This window comes from Abrus precatorius, unplaced genomic scaffold (genome assembly GCF_003935025.1).
Source record: "Abrus precatorius isolate BTA unplaced genomic scaffold, Abrus_2018 Scaffold8, whole genome shotgun sequence".
Classification (NCBI taxonomy): Eukaryota; Viridiplantae; Streptophyta; class Magnoliopsida; order Fabales; family Fabaceae; genus Abrus; species Abrus precatorius.
In genome coordinates this window covers 3,130,038-3,143,157 of record NW_020874428.1, presented here as the reverse complement: position 1 = coordinate 3,143,157, position 13,120 = coordinate 3,130,038, and positions in this window count along the sequence as shown.

The following is a 13,120-nucleotide window of genomic DNA, read 5'->3' as shown; positions in this document are numbered from 1 at the left end:
GAATTATATAGAAAAGGAATTTCAACACCGATGCTTAAATGTCTTGATGAAGATCAAGCTAGCAATGTCATGAGAGAGATTCATGAAGGTATCTGTGGTACCCATTCGGGTGGACAAACCATGGCGGCTAAAATACTAAGAGCTGGATACTTTTGGCGGACACTTGCCCAAGATTGCCAAACATTTGTGAAGAAGTGCATCTCTTATCAACAACACGGTCCTCATTTACACCAACATGCCGACACCCTGCATCCCATCAATTCTCCTTGGCCCTTTGCCATTTGGGGAATGGACCTTCTCGGCCCTTTTTCCTTAGTAAAAAGGCAGTGTAAATTCCTAATAGTCGACGTGGATTACTTCACCAAGTTGATTGAAGTTGAACCACTCGCCACCATTGCGGCCAATAATGTTCAAAAGTTTACCTGGAAAAATATTATTACACGATTCGGTCTTTCTCATGCCTTAATTACAGATAATGGATTACAGTTCACGGATCGCCGATTTAATGAATTTTTGGAAGGGCTCTACATCAAACATAGGGTCACATCAGTTGAACATCCCCAGACTAATGGTCAGGCCAAGACTGCCAATAAAGTCATCTTACATGAATTAAAAAGAAGGTTGGACTCGGCCAAAGGAGAATGGGCAGAGAAACTACCTGAGATCTTATGGGCTTATCGATGTACGCCGCAAACTATCACAAAGGAGACTCCCTTTCGGCTCACCTATGGTACTAATGCCATGGTACCGGTCGAGATTGGAGAACCATCATTTCGAAGGGAATACTTTGAGGAATCGGCCAATGACAAATCTCTAGCCGTCAATTTAGATTTACTAGATGAAGTACGTGGTCAAGCAGCAATAATGACCGAGGCTAGCAGAAGAATGATGGCAAGGAAGTTCAATTCCAAAATCAACTCAAGACAATTTTATGTGGATGACTTAGTATGGCGAGTAACCGGAGAAGCACACCGAGACCGACGAGAGGGGAAATTAGCAGCTAATTGAGAAGGACCCTTTCGGGTAGCGGCACAACTAGACAATGAAGTATACAAGTTAGAGACATTGGAAGGAAAGCTTATACCGAGAACTTGGAACATCACGCATTTGAAGCATTATTTTAGTTAAACACCTGTAACATGTAATCGGTGCATTCTTTTCCTCGCCCAGGTTTTGTCCTCTTAAAAGAAAGTGAAAAGAGGTTTTCCTGGAAAGGTTTTTAACGAGGCACCTTATCAATGAAATACTCCTTCTTAGCTATTCAGTTTTTATGTGTTAATAAAATCTCTCCAGCTATTGATTAAAATTGAATGAATTAATTCCCTCCTGAGTACCCCTACTTGGCCAAGGATGAATCATTATTACAATTCCCTCCCAAGTACTTCTACTTGGCTAAGGTTGAATTAATTAATTCCCTCCCGAGTACCCCTACTCGGCCAAGGAGGAATCATTATTACAATTCCCTCCTAAGTATTTCTACTTGGCTAAGGTTGAATTAATTAATTCCTTCCTGAGTATCCCTACTCGACCAAGGATGAATCATTATTACAATTCCCTCCAAGTACTTCTACTTGGCTAAGGTTGAATTAATTAATTCCCTCCCGAGTACCCCTACTTGACCAAGGATGAATCATTATTACAATTCCCTCCCAAGTACTTTTATTTAGCTAAGGTAATTAATTTCCTCCCGAGTACTCCTACTCAGCCAGTAATGGGATAAACAGAAGTATTCAATGTTAAGGAAATTTCATTAAAAAATTTATATCTATTCGGTTTGGTTGTTTTTTATATAAAAGAACACAGAAGATAACAAGAAAAGAATTGTGCTTGTATTCATGTTTGAAAGGATTACAAAATTTGGGAACTATCGGCCCATGAATACAAAGAAAATCAAAAACCTATTTCTAATTTTCCTCCTCTCCAGCATCAGGACTGGGAGTGTCAGGACCAGGGGCCTCACGACTGAGAGCATTGTTATTAACTTCAACTCGAGAAGGGACTTCGGTATCAGGTTCCACATCATCATCCACGTCATTGTATGGTAAAAACCTGCCACCGAAAAATCTTTAGTAAGATCAAAATGGAAGTTGGCTGGTACTTAGCAGAAACTATAGCATTGGCAAATGGCATGGTTAAAGCTCGACTCGTGTTCAATAGCCACTTGGACCGAACACTTGTCAGCAAAGGCCTTCATCTTAGCATCAGCCTTTTGCCTTTCAAGAGCCAATGTTTCTTCCATTTCAACAGATTTGGCCCTTAAGGCCTCCTCCAGTCCCAAAGATTTTACCCTTAGAGCCCCCAATTCTTCTTCCTTAGCCCTCAGTGCTTGCTCGGTGGCCTAGAGCCGACTCTTCACTATTTGGTAGTGTTCTTTGTACTAAATGACCTCAGCCTCCAAAGCTTTGTTGGTCTCAGAAAGATTCAACCGAATCTCTTTGTTATTGGCCAAAGCTTGCTGAGAGGAGGAGTACTCGTTCTGCACCTTTTTCACCTTGAGTATGGGCTCCAAAGCTAGTCTTCGGAGCATCATTATGGATCGAATTTGAAGCTCCGCGAAGCATCGCCATAAGGACTCAAGGTCCAGGTTATTGACCGCTTCCTTTCCTGAATCAGAAAGCAAGTCAGGGGCAACTACTTGTCCAGTATGTACCCCTGGGACGAGGAAGGTGTCGGATAAGATAGATGGGGGAATAGCAGAGTTTGCAGAGCTGCTAACCCCAGCCATCATATCACCTCGGGATTGACTTCGTGCCCCCTCTGAGCTACTCGATCTACCCGAATGGGAATACTTTCTCTTTTTCTATCTCTCGGCCTCTTTTTCTTTTCCTTTTTCCTTGTCCTTTTCTCTGCGCCTCTTGGGCCTCTTGGGCTGACTATATGTAATGACAAGGTCTCGGGGAGGAGGATGAGGCTCGGTTATCTCTGGCAAGTGGTCGAGTTGAGAGTTTCGGTGCTCCTCAATAGGTGTGTTTTCAGGTGGGATCTTCAAGGTTTGACGATATGTTAGTACGTGAACACCGCGTTGAAGCATCAAACCTATAATAAAAAGAAAAAGTCAAATCAATACAACTTGATTCAAAAACTAAATCATAAGGATGAAATATACCATCCATATCCAGACGAGGGTGAAGAGATTTTAACACTAGGAGTATGTGTCGGGCAGGAAGCTCTCAGGGAAGAGACTTCAAGTAATCCAAAGCCGATATCTCTTTGGCCGACAACAGGTCCTTAGGAATCCAGTCGTACCGGCAAGACACTCGGGTCCAGTTGAAGGGAAAGAGGGGATTGTTTTCACTATTAAAGAAAAAATTTCTACCTACAGGATGGGCGGTTACTTTGAAGTAGCTGGTCTTTAAACCCTTGAAAGATGAAGCATAAGGCTTAAACAGTGGCAATTCTGGTTGCCTTATTAAAGATATCCATCTTGCTAAGTCTAATGGACAAGTACAGAAGAAATAAAGAAATAAGCCTACACTAGGTTCTATATAATAAAATTTACAAAGTACTTTAAAAGTTTGGATAGCCGCCCACCCATTCGGATGGAGTTGTGTCGGCGCTACATTTAAAACCCTCAATACTCCCATTTGGAAGTTGTCAAAGGGCAGTTTTATACCTAGTTCTCTAAACATATACTCGTACACAAAGAAAGTGTCGGTCATCCCGGCACCCCCTTGAAAAACAAATTTAGGGTTCCCGATTTCCTCTCCTCGGCAAGGGTCGATGGATATGGGGTAGGGATCGGAAGGTTCCCATAATGAAATTTCACAATGGTCCACGAAAGATTGAAGACTCCTATTTTTTCTAAACCAAGAGAAGTAAGCTGCTACTTCACCGTGTACCCACTCGTATCCAGGAACTGAACAGGGAGGGAATACTGGTATTTTCCTAGGAGGGCTCATGCTCGGTAGGAGCTCAGAAGAATCAGAATTAGTTGACTCAAACGATTCGGCTTCGTCACTACATTCTCTAAAGTGAGTCTCTACTTCTTCATTTACCCCACTCGATCTTGAAGAAAATTCCACCTCTCCTTCGGTTCCCTCAGCATTCTGACCTTCAATACTAGTCGGCCTAGATGAGTCCAACAACAAGTCCTCCCATTCCAAGGATTCGGTCATGGTAAAATAAGGAAGGGAAAGAAAAGAAAACTAAACGTACCTCACAAATAGTCGGTTCGAAAGAATGAGAGAAAATTTGAATATCATTCGATTTGGAGCAACAATGTGTACTTCTCGACTCAGAGAAAAAGTGAAGAACAAGAGACCTGGACCACCATGTATTTATAGGGTTTAGGGCCCTCAGACATATGAAGGGTCGCATCCCTTCCAAATCGACAGATATCTTCCAAATCAAACGGTTGAGATCGAATACCCTTTCGTTTTGTACACACACATCGAGGAAACTCTAAAAATTCCTGAAATCCTAAAAAACCTGAAGTTCTAGAATGATCTTTTTTATTATTTATTTTATTTTACTTTTTTATGGTTTTTTTATTTTTACCTCCTCGGTCTACACCACTTTTTTGATAAACTGAATACCCCTTAGGTGCATACACCTCCTTATTTTTCTATACTTGAACCGAATACCCTACTCGGCTTACTTATGTTGCTTAGACCGAACACTCCCCTCGGTATTCCCATCCATCCTATCAAATTGAGTACCCCCTAATCTACATGTTCTTGACACTTGTATATTATTAAGCCCTTGCCTCGTACATCTTCGGGCTTGGGGGACTAGTGTACTGGATAAGGAACTGCTGAGTCCTACATATAGAAAAAGAAAATCGAGTACCTATTCGGCCCAGTTTGACCGAATACATTTTGTTAGGATTAAAAGGTAATTAACTCAACTAAGGGTAAAAATCAAGGCATTATCTACTTTAAAGTAAATGGCCAAAACTCAAGGCTGACTCAGCAGGCCCATTAGCCCATAACAATGCCTATAAAAGGAAGGTAGAAAGTACAGGTAAAGGGTTAACTTTTCATTATTAAATAGCATTTATTGCTCAGAACTGAATTCTGACTTCAGCATCGGAATACCTCTTGCAGGTACCCTCCCCACATCAGCGACAGTCAGAGGGACGTCACCGCTTCAGAGTAGAGACTTAAACACTAGTGTTTCCTTAACAAAAACAATTTATATTTTTAGTTCAAGTTCCAATAAATATAATAATGTTAAATATTTAGAAAATAAATTTTGTTACTTATAACAGTCTTAATTTAAAATTTTCTCGAATAAAAGATACTTATATATATATATATATATATATATATATATAACATAGATCTGTGCCGGTTCTACCGCCGTTCTAGTTTCTTATGTTTTAAATTTTTCATTTAATTTTCTGCACTTTACATTCTGCATTTCATTTAGTAGTCATGCTACTGCCTACTTTCATTTCAGTCTTGATTATTTTCATTTGATCCACTTCGGGTTATCTGGTATCAGAGCCTGATGGGGAAGTAGGAATATAACTGTTGATTATTTATTACTATGTTCTTCTGGATCTGGACTTTAAATTTCTGTAATCATGGTTTATAGGCTGGACAGGTGACAGGCCCTTCGGGTGAGACTTGTAATGGTCGTCCCTGTCTGTAACAACGCCACGAACTAATGATTCTAAAATATTGCTTTTGAACAGTTCTTTGATTATGAAAGTCCTTTACTGGAAGTACAACAGTTCTTAGTTCTTTTGAATAGAGCTGTAGCAGTAAGTCCCGTGTGGTTAAAGGGCAGTAAGGCTAATTTGACGATGCTATATTCAAAAGAAGCCAAGAACATAAGAAGCTGGTGGCTATGGTAAAAGAATTTCAGAATTTGTAAATGTTTCAAAAAAAAAAAAAGCTCACAAATAAACTAGATCTAGTCAAATAAGTTATAAATAATTAACAGATATATTATTACGGAACCAGATGAAGGTAATGTGCCAGAAGTATTTTTATGATGTCTAGACTTTTGCGTTCTTTCTCCCGCATCTCTTTTCGTTCTGGCTCTAGTTCATCTTCTTCCTCTCCAACCAAAAATAATCTTTTTAATGAACAGAAGAAACAAACTCCTGAGATCACACCCAAACATAACCTCTTCGACGAAGAAGTTCGCTTCGAAGAGATCAACCAAAGCATGGATGACTGGACCATTCCAGAAATCTCTCAGGACACATTATATGTTCCTGAAGAACATTCCAAGAAAAATAGTTTTGATTACATTATTAAAACTGTTGAAAATAATATTCCTTTAGGAAAAGATCTAGGAGAAGAATTTCATCTCCTGTCCAAATCTTCCATCAATGAGCACAAGCGTAAATACAAATACCTCCACATAGGATGTGTCCAGGTAGCCATTAAGCCCCTCATAGACATAGGTATAGATGTTGCTATCCTAATGTGTCTTAGAGATGCTCGCCACAATGACTTCAACGACTCCTTTATAGGAACTGTTGAAACCAGCCTTGGCCAAGGACCAATTTATTTCAATTGTTTTCCTAACAAAACAGTGAGTCTTTTAGATGACCATATTCTTGACTCTCTGTTCCTCAATGTTTGCTTTCATGGGTTAAACATGAAAGAGGGATCTATTCCTGCAGCCTTAATCTATAGGATTCAGTACAAGGCCATGAACTCTTGTGCTTCTCATGTCCTTCTCAAACTCAAAAGAGGTGAGACTACTTTTTTTATCACTGATATGACAAAGGCTAATGTCTCTCTTCCTAGAATTATCAAGTGGGATGAAGTTTCCCTTCCAGAAAAGTGGGTCCTGGATAAGGCTTCGCCTTGTGTCCCTAGACCTGCTCCTCAAATTGAAAATATTTCTCAAGACAATTCTGGGAAAATTGAGATAACCTTTGATAGGAGAAACTCCTTCTCTTCTAGAGTCGATGCTTATAGTGGTCGTTCTAGTTTTGCTTCTACTAGGAGGTCATTCTCTTACAGGTCTCAATCGTCTAGATCTGAAATTCCTAGATCTATTAACCATGATCCTTCCATAAATCTACAGGGTTTAGATACTACTTCTAGGATTCCTAGAAATGTTTACCAAACTTCTGAAAAAGAAGAAGAGAATCAAAGTATCCAATCTCCAACCTACTCTTCCCTAAATGAGTCATATGATGTTATCTCATAAATTCACTATTGATAAGGAAACCCTTAGGAAAGATTTCTACTCCAAGGAATGGAAACCTCAAAGAGTGGTTCTTTCAGAAGTATAGAGGAAAAGACAGGTCAGATATCCAAGAGAAATTCTATCAATTTCTCAAAAAAGTCAAACAGAACATCTAATTCTTTGATTGGTATCATGCTTATACCATTCATAATAACATAGATTATCCTTGACAAGAGGATGTTATTAGTACCTCCTCTACTAATGTCATATCTTGGCAGATCAAAGATGGACAAATCGTTCAAAGCGAACTGCCACCCACTACTCAGTATCAGTTACCAAATCTGAAAGACAAAAGCAGTAACCCTGTTACTGCTACTCCTTTAAAAACCAAGAACTCTGACGAGTCCATCACCCCCAATGACATCCAAGGCCTCATGGAACAGGCCAATTACACCAATAAGTACCTTCAGGTTCTAGGAGAAAAAATCTCTGTTAATCCTGTCAAAACTAAAGTTGAAGAAATGACTTCTTCATCCTCTCAGCCTCAATTAGAAAAACCTTTGTTTAAACCTTTTAAGATTAGTGCCAAAGCTAAACAAAAAATCTTAGAACTAAGGCAGAAAGAAAAAACCAGAGTGAATGAGGATAACCAGAATGAGTTGCTTAGTAAAATTACTAGTCTTCTTACTACTGTTCCCGACACTCCTCAAACCTCTGAAGAATCTAATGCTAAACCTAGAGCTAGATCCCTTACCAAAACTGTCAATGCTATTTCCAAAACTGATTCGGAACATTATTCTGAAACAGATTCGGAATATTATACTGCTCCTGATCTTATTTTAGAAGAAAAACAAGATTTTATTCAAAGTTTCAATTCTAATGATATTTATATTTGGAATATTGATGGATTATCTGAATATAATATCATTGCCAAACTCCAAAACATGTCGGTTGTCGCCATGGGCTATTTTACTAATCAAAATATGTCTGAAGACACCATTATTTATATTCTAGTCGCTGGATTTACTGGCCAACTCAAAGGTTAGTGGGATAATTATCTCACTGAAGCTGATAGAGAAAACATCCTCTCTGCAGTAAAAATTGATGATAAGGGAAAAACTATTGTCAGTGACAGTGAGCGTCTCCCTGATGCAGTGAATACGTTATTATACACAATATCCTAACATTTTCTAGGTGATCCTTCTTTGTGCAGAGAAATATCCGGAGAACTCCTTTCCAAACTAAAGTGTGATTCTTTAGAACAATTTAAGTGGTATAAGGATACCTTCATGTCTAGGGTCTTAACCAGAGAAGATTGCAATCAAACCTATTGGAAAGAAAAATATCTTGATGGGCTTCTTAAAGCCTTTGGAGATCTTATTAAAAGCAAACTCTGAAGTCATTCTCCTACTGGAGAGATTAATTATGATAGTTATGACTATGGTCAGCTTACTGCCATCATTATTCATAATGGTATCAAGGTTTGCCAGAAGGATAAACTCCAAAAGCAGCTTGCCAAAGAAAAGGCCTTGAGTAAGAAAGAATTAGGATCTTTCTGCGAGCAGTTTGATCTTCCATCTTGCTCCACCAAAAAGAAGAAACAGGCTCCCAAGAAAGAGACTGTTGAACCTTATAAAAAGCCTTACAAACGTAAGTACAATAGAAAACCTACTCCTAAGAAGTAAGGGGAAAGTGTTATCCCTACCAATATTCCCAAGAAACCCAGAACAGGTGTAACTTGTTACAACTGTGGAAAACCCGGCCATATTAGCAAATACTGTAGGCTAAAAAAGAAAATTAGCAGCCTTAACCTTGAGCCTTCTATAGAAGACCAGATTAACAATCTCCTTATTGAATCCTCTGATGAAGATTCTGTCAAAGAATCTGAAGAAGATGTTAACCAAATCCAAAACGATGATCAAGTTTCCTCTTCTGATAGTGATGATATTCCAGAAATCAATGTTTTGACAAAAGAACAAGATCTTTTTTTTTAAGCAATAAGTTCCATTTCTGACTCCCAAGAAAGAAAAGAATTTCTAAATAAATTCAAAGAAGTTTTAGAAATTAAACCTAAACCTAAAGAATTTTTACCACAAATAAATTTGATATTACAAATATTTTCAAAAGATTAGAAAAGAATTCTAATATTAAACTGACCACTATTCAGGATCTCCAGATTGAGATTAACAATCTCAAGAAAGAGATTAAAGAGATTAAAGAGCAACAACAAATTCATTAAGTTATTCTTTCCCAATTAGATGATGAATCTGATATTGAGAAAGAAGAACTTCCTAAAGATAATGATTCTGTGAAGGTTGATTCTAGTAATCTAGAAGAAACCTTTATGTGTTTGATCAACAAGGTCAAAATTCAAAAATTTTACATTAATATCAAAATCATTATTGATGATTTTGTTCTTGACACTTTAGCCCTCTTTGATACAGGTGCTTATTCAAATTGTATTTTAGAAGGCTTAATCCCTACAAAGTATTTTGAAAAAACTTCTGAAAAACTCAGCATTGCTAGTGGTTCGAAGCTTAAATTTAATTACAAGCTTTCTAAAGCTGTGATTGAAAATCAAGGGCTCAAGATTGAAACAAACTTTCTCCTTGTGAAAAATTTAAAAAATGAAGTTATTTTGGGAACCCGTTTTATAAAAGCCCTCTTTCCACTACAAATTTTGAAAGATGGTATTTCCACTTATCATTTAGGGAAACAAATAACTTTCAAATTTTCCAGCAAACCATTTACTAAAAATATCAACACCATTCAAAATAAAATCAATCAAATTAATTTTCTGAAAGAATAAGTTTCTTTTGCCAACATTGAAAAACAATTACAAAATCCTTCACTTCAGAAGAAAATCCAATCCCTTTTAGGTAGCATCCAATCCTCCATATGTTCTGACTTGCTCAGCGCCTTCTGGAATAGAAAAAAACACATTGTTAGTCTTCCTTATGAGTCAGGTTTTAAGAATAGCTAGATTCCCACTAAGGCTAGACCCATCCAGATGAATGAAGAACTCCTTCATTATTGTCAGAAAGAGATCAAAGATCTCTTAGACAAAAATCTTATTAGAAAAAGTAAGAGTCTTTGGTCGTGTTCTGCCTTTTATGTTAATAAACCTGCAGAAATCGAGAGAGGCACTCCCAGGCTTGTCATCAATTACAAACCCCTTAACCAAGCTCTCCAGTGGATTAGGCATCCTATCCCCAACAAAAAAGACATTCTTAACAGATTAAACTCTGCTAAAATCTTTTCAAAATTTGATATGAAATCTGGATTTTGGCAAATCCAAATTTGTGAAAGTGATAGGTACAAGACTGCCTTCACTGTCCCCTTTGGGCATTACGAATGGAATGTTATGCCTTTCGGTTTGAAAAATGCTCATTTTGAATTTCAGAAAATTATGAATGACATCTTCAATCCTTATTCAAAATTTGTCATTGTCTATATCGATGATGTCTTAATTTTTTCCCAATCCATTGATCAACATTTCAAACACATAAATATTTTCATCAATGTCATCAAACAGAACAGACTTGCTGTTTCCAAGTCTAAAATTAATCTCTTTCAAACTAATATTAGATTCCTTGGTCACAATATTCATCAAGGAACTATCATTCCTATTAGCAGGTCCATTGAATTTGCTGATAAATTTCCAGATAGAATCCTAGATAAAACCCAGTTACAAAGGTTCTTAGGATGTCTTAATTATGTAGGTGATTTTATTCCTCACCTAAATAACATCATCAAACCTTTACATGATAGGCTTAAGAAAAATCTTCCTTCTTGGACTGATGTTCATACTAATGTCGTCAAAGAAATCAAAAATAGAGTCAGGAAGATAAATTGCCTATATCTTCCCATTCCTCAAGCATTTAAAATTGTTGAAACTGATACCTCAGACATAGGCTACGAAGGTATCCTCAAACAGAGAATTGAGTCACATGAGCATATCATTGCTTATACTTCAAAACATTGGAATTCTGCACAATAGAATTATTCAACTGTTAAAAAGGAAGTTTTGGCAATTGTTTTATGTGTTTCAAAATTTCAATCTGATTTATTAAACCAAAAATTTCTTATTAGAGTAGACTGTAAGTCTGCTAAAGAAATTTTACAAAAGGATGTAAAAAATCTTGCCTCAAAACAAATTTTTGCAAGATGGCAGGCAATTTTAAGTGTTTTTTATTTTGATATTGAATATCTCAAAGGCACTTCTAATTCTCTTCCTGACTACCTTACCTGTGAATATCTACAGGATAAGTAGAATGCCTAGAAAGGTAACGACCCCTTCTAAGGGAGGCTTGTCTAGAGGAGGAAGAGTTAGGCTCGCCCTAACTCTCAACAAAACAAAATCAAAGTCTGCCACAACAGACTCTTGTTCTGATTCTTCGGAGTCATCCACTCCGGCTGGGTCATCCTCCCAGAAAGTCATCCAGATTGTAGAGTCATCTACTCAGCAATCTGTGATTCCTGAAAAAGACTCATCCAACAAGGCTGATTCTTCCCAATCACAAACGAAAAGTGTTAAACAAACCAAAGTAGACTATGCTTTCCCTGTTAATACACTTCTAGCCATACAACAAGGTAGCCTAAACAGCCTACCAAAGAAATCTTGGGCAGACATTGCCTCTGATGAAGACATGAAAATTGATTTAGCAAACCTAAACACCATTATCCAGTCCTTCAGCCAATCACAAAAGACAATAAGTCTCCCTGATAAAACAGAGAAAACTATTAGTCTTCAAAAAGGAAAAACCTCAAATACCAACCATTACATGGCAAAAGAAAAATTCTCCTCTGTCATCCAAATGGAACCCGAATTTTGGGACAAAAACCCATACAAAGCCAATACCAAAGCCTTCCCTCCTAGTTTTCATTTTAGACCATATGCCTTGAATAAAATCAAACAATTTTATGAGTTCATATTAACAGACTCAGATTCTGTCTCTATTAAACACTACAAGGACAAAAAAGATCCTTTAATAATCACTCATTCAACAATACAGATTTTAAAAATTCTGTCACCAAAGAATTTTGGAAACAATCCAAATGCATTCAAAAAATTCTCCCAACCTTTTGATCCAGTAGGATACAATTACTGGGACTACATAGATGCCTGGACAAGAACTTTCTGGTTCCAGAACAAACTCAATCGACACTCTTGGTTGATTTATTTCAAGAAAAATCAAAATTACAATTTCCCTAACTGGTTCCTTCAATGGTGGGACTTCTTTGGACCATTGGAAGCAATCCTTCCCTCTCCAATAAAAGAAGGATTTGAAATATTCAAAAATAGATATGCTCCTAACAGAATTGGTGCAGATCTCAAGTATTTCTCTACCTTTGCAATGGCCTGGGTATTCTCATGGTAGTACAGGTATAGCAAGAGAGAAGAAGACGATATTCTTCCCATGATCCACAGACATGCTTTTGTAAAATGGTGGAACCAATTCAACGCAAAACATGTTGGACCACAAGGAGTTAATGAGTTTTTTAGAAATAATCCAAAACTCTTGAAGCTTGCTGATCCTGCAACTTTTCAATTTCAGAATCAGAAAGCAAAGATTGCCGCATTCCTATCAGGATAAGATTGCCATAATTCTAAAGATAAGATGAAGAAAAACTTAAAAGAAGTCCTTCTTCTGTTGAATCAAGATGAAGCTGAGTCTTCTACTAAACAAGAGTCTAATCTCAACAAAGATGACGACTTCTATCAAAATGAAGATGACTGTTTTGGAATAGATATAACAGAATTGTGACCGACTCTGTAGAAACAGTTCCTGTTACTTACCGGGACTATACAAATAGTATTTTAATTTTTCTATATAAGGAGGCCTCGGCCATGTTTTGAGGTACCCTTTTATTTAGCAATCTGAGAGAGATATTAGAGAGAGAAGCTCTAAGAGATAAAATCCTTTGTAAGCCTTCCCTCTTTGAGATCTTTTAATAAAAGTTTGTTGTTTCAATCTTATTTTCTCTCTTCTCCCTCTTAGCCGGTTCTGATCGAACTACCGTC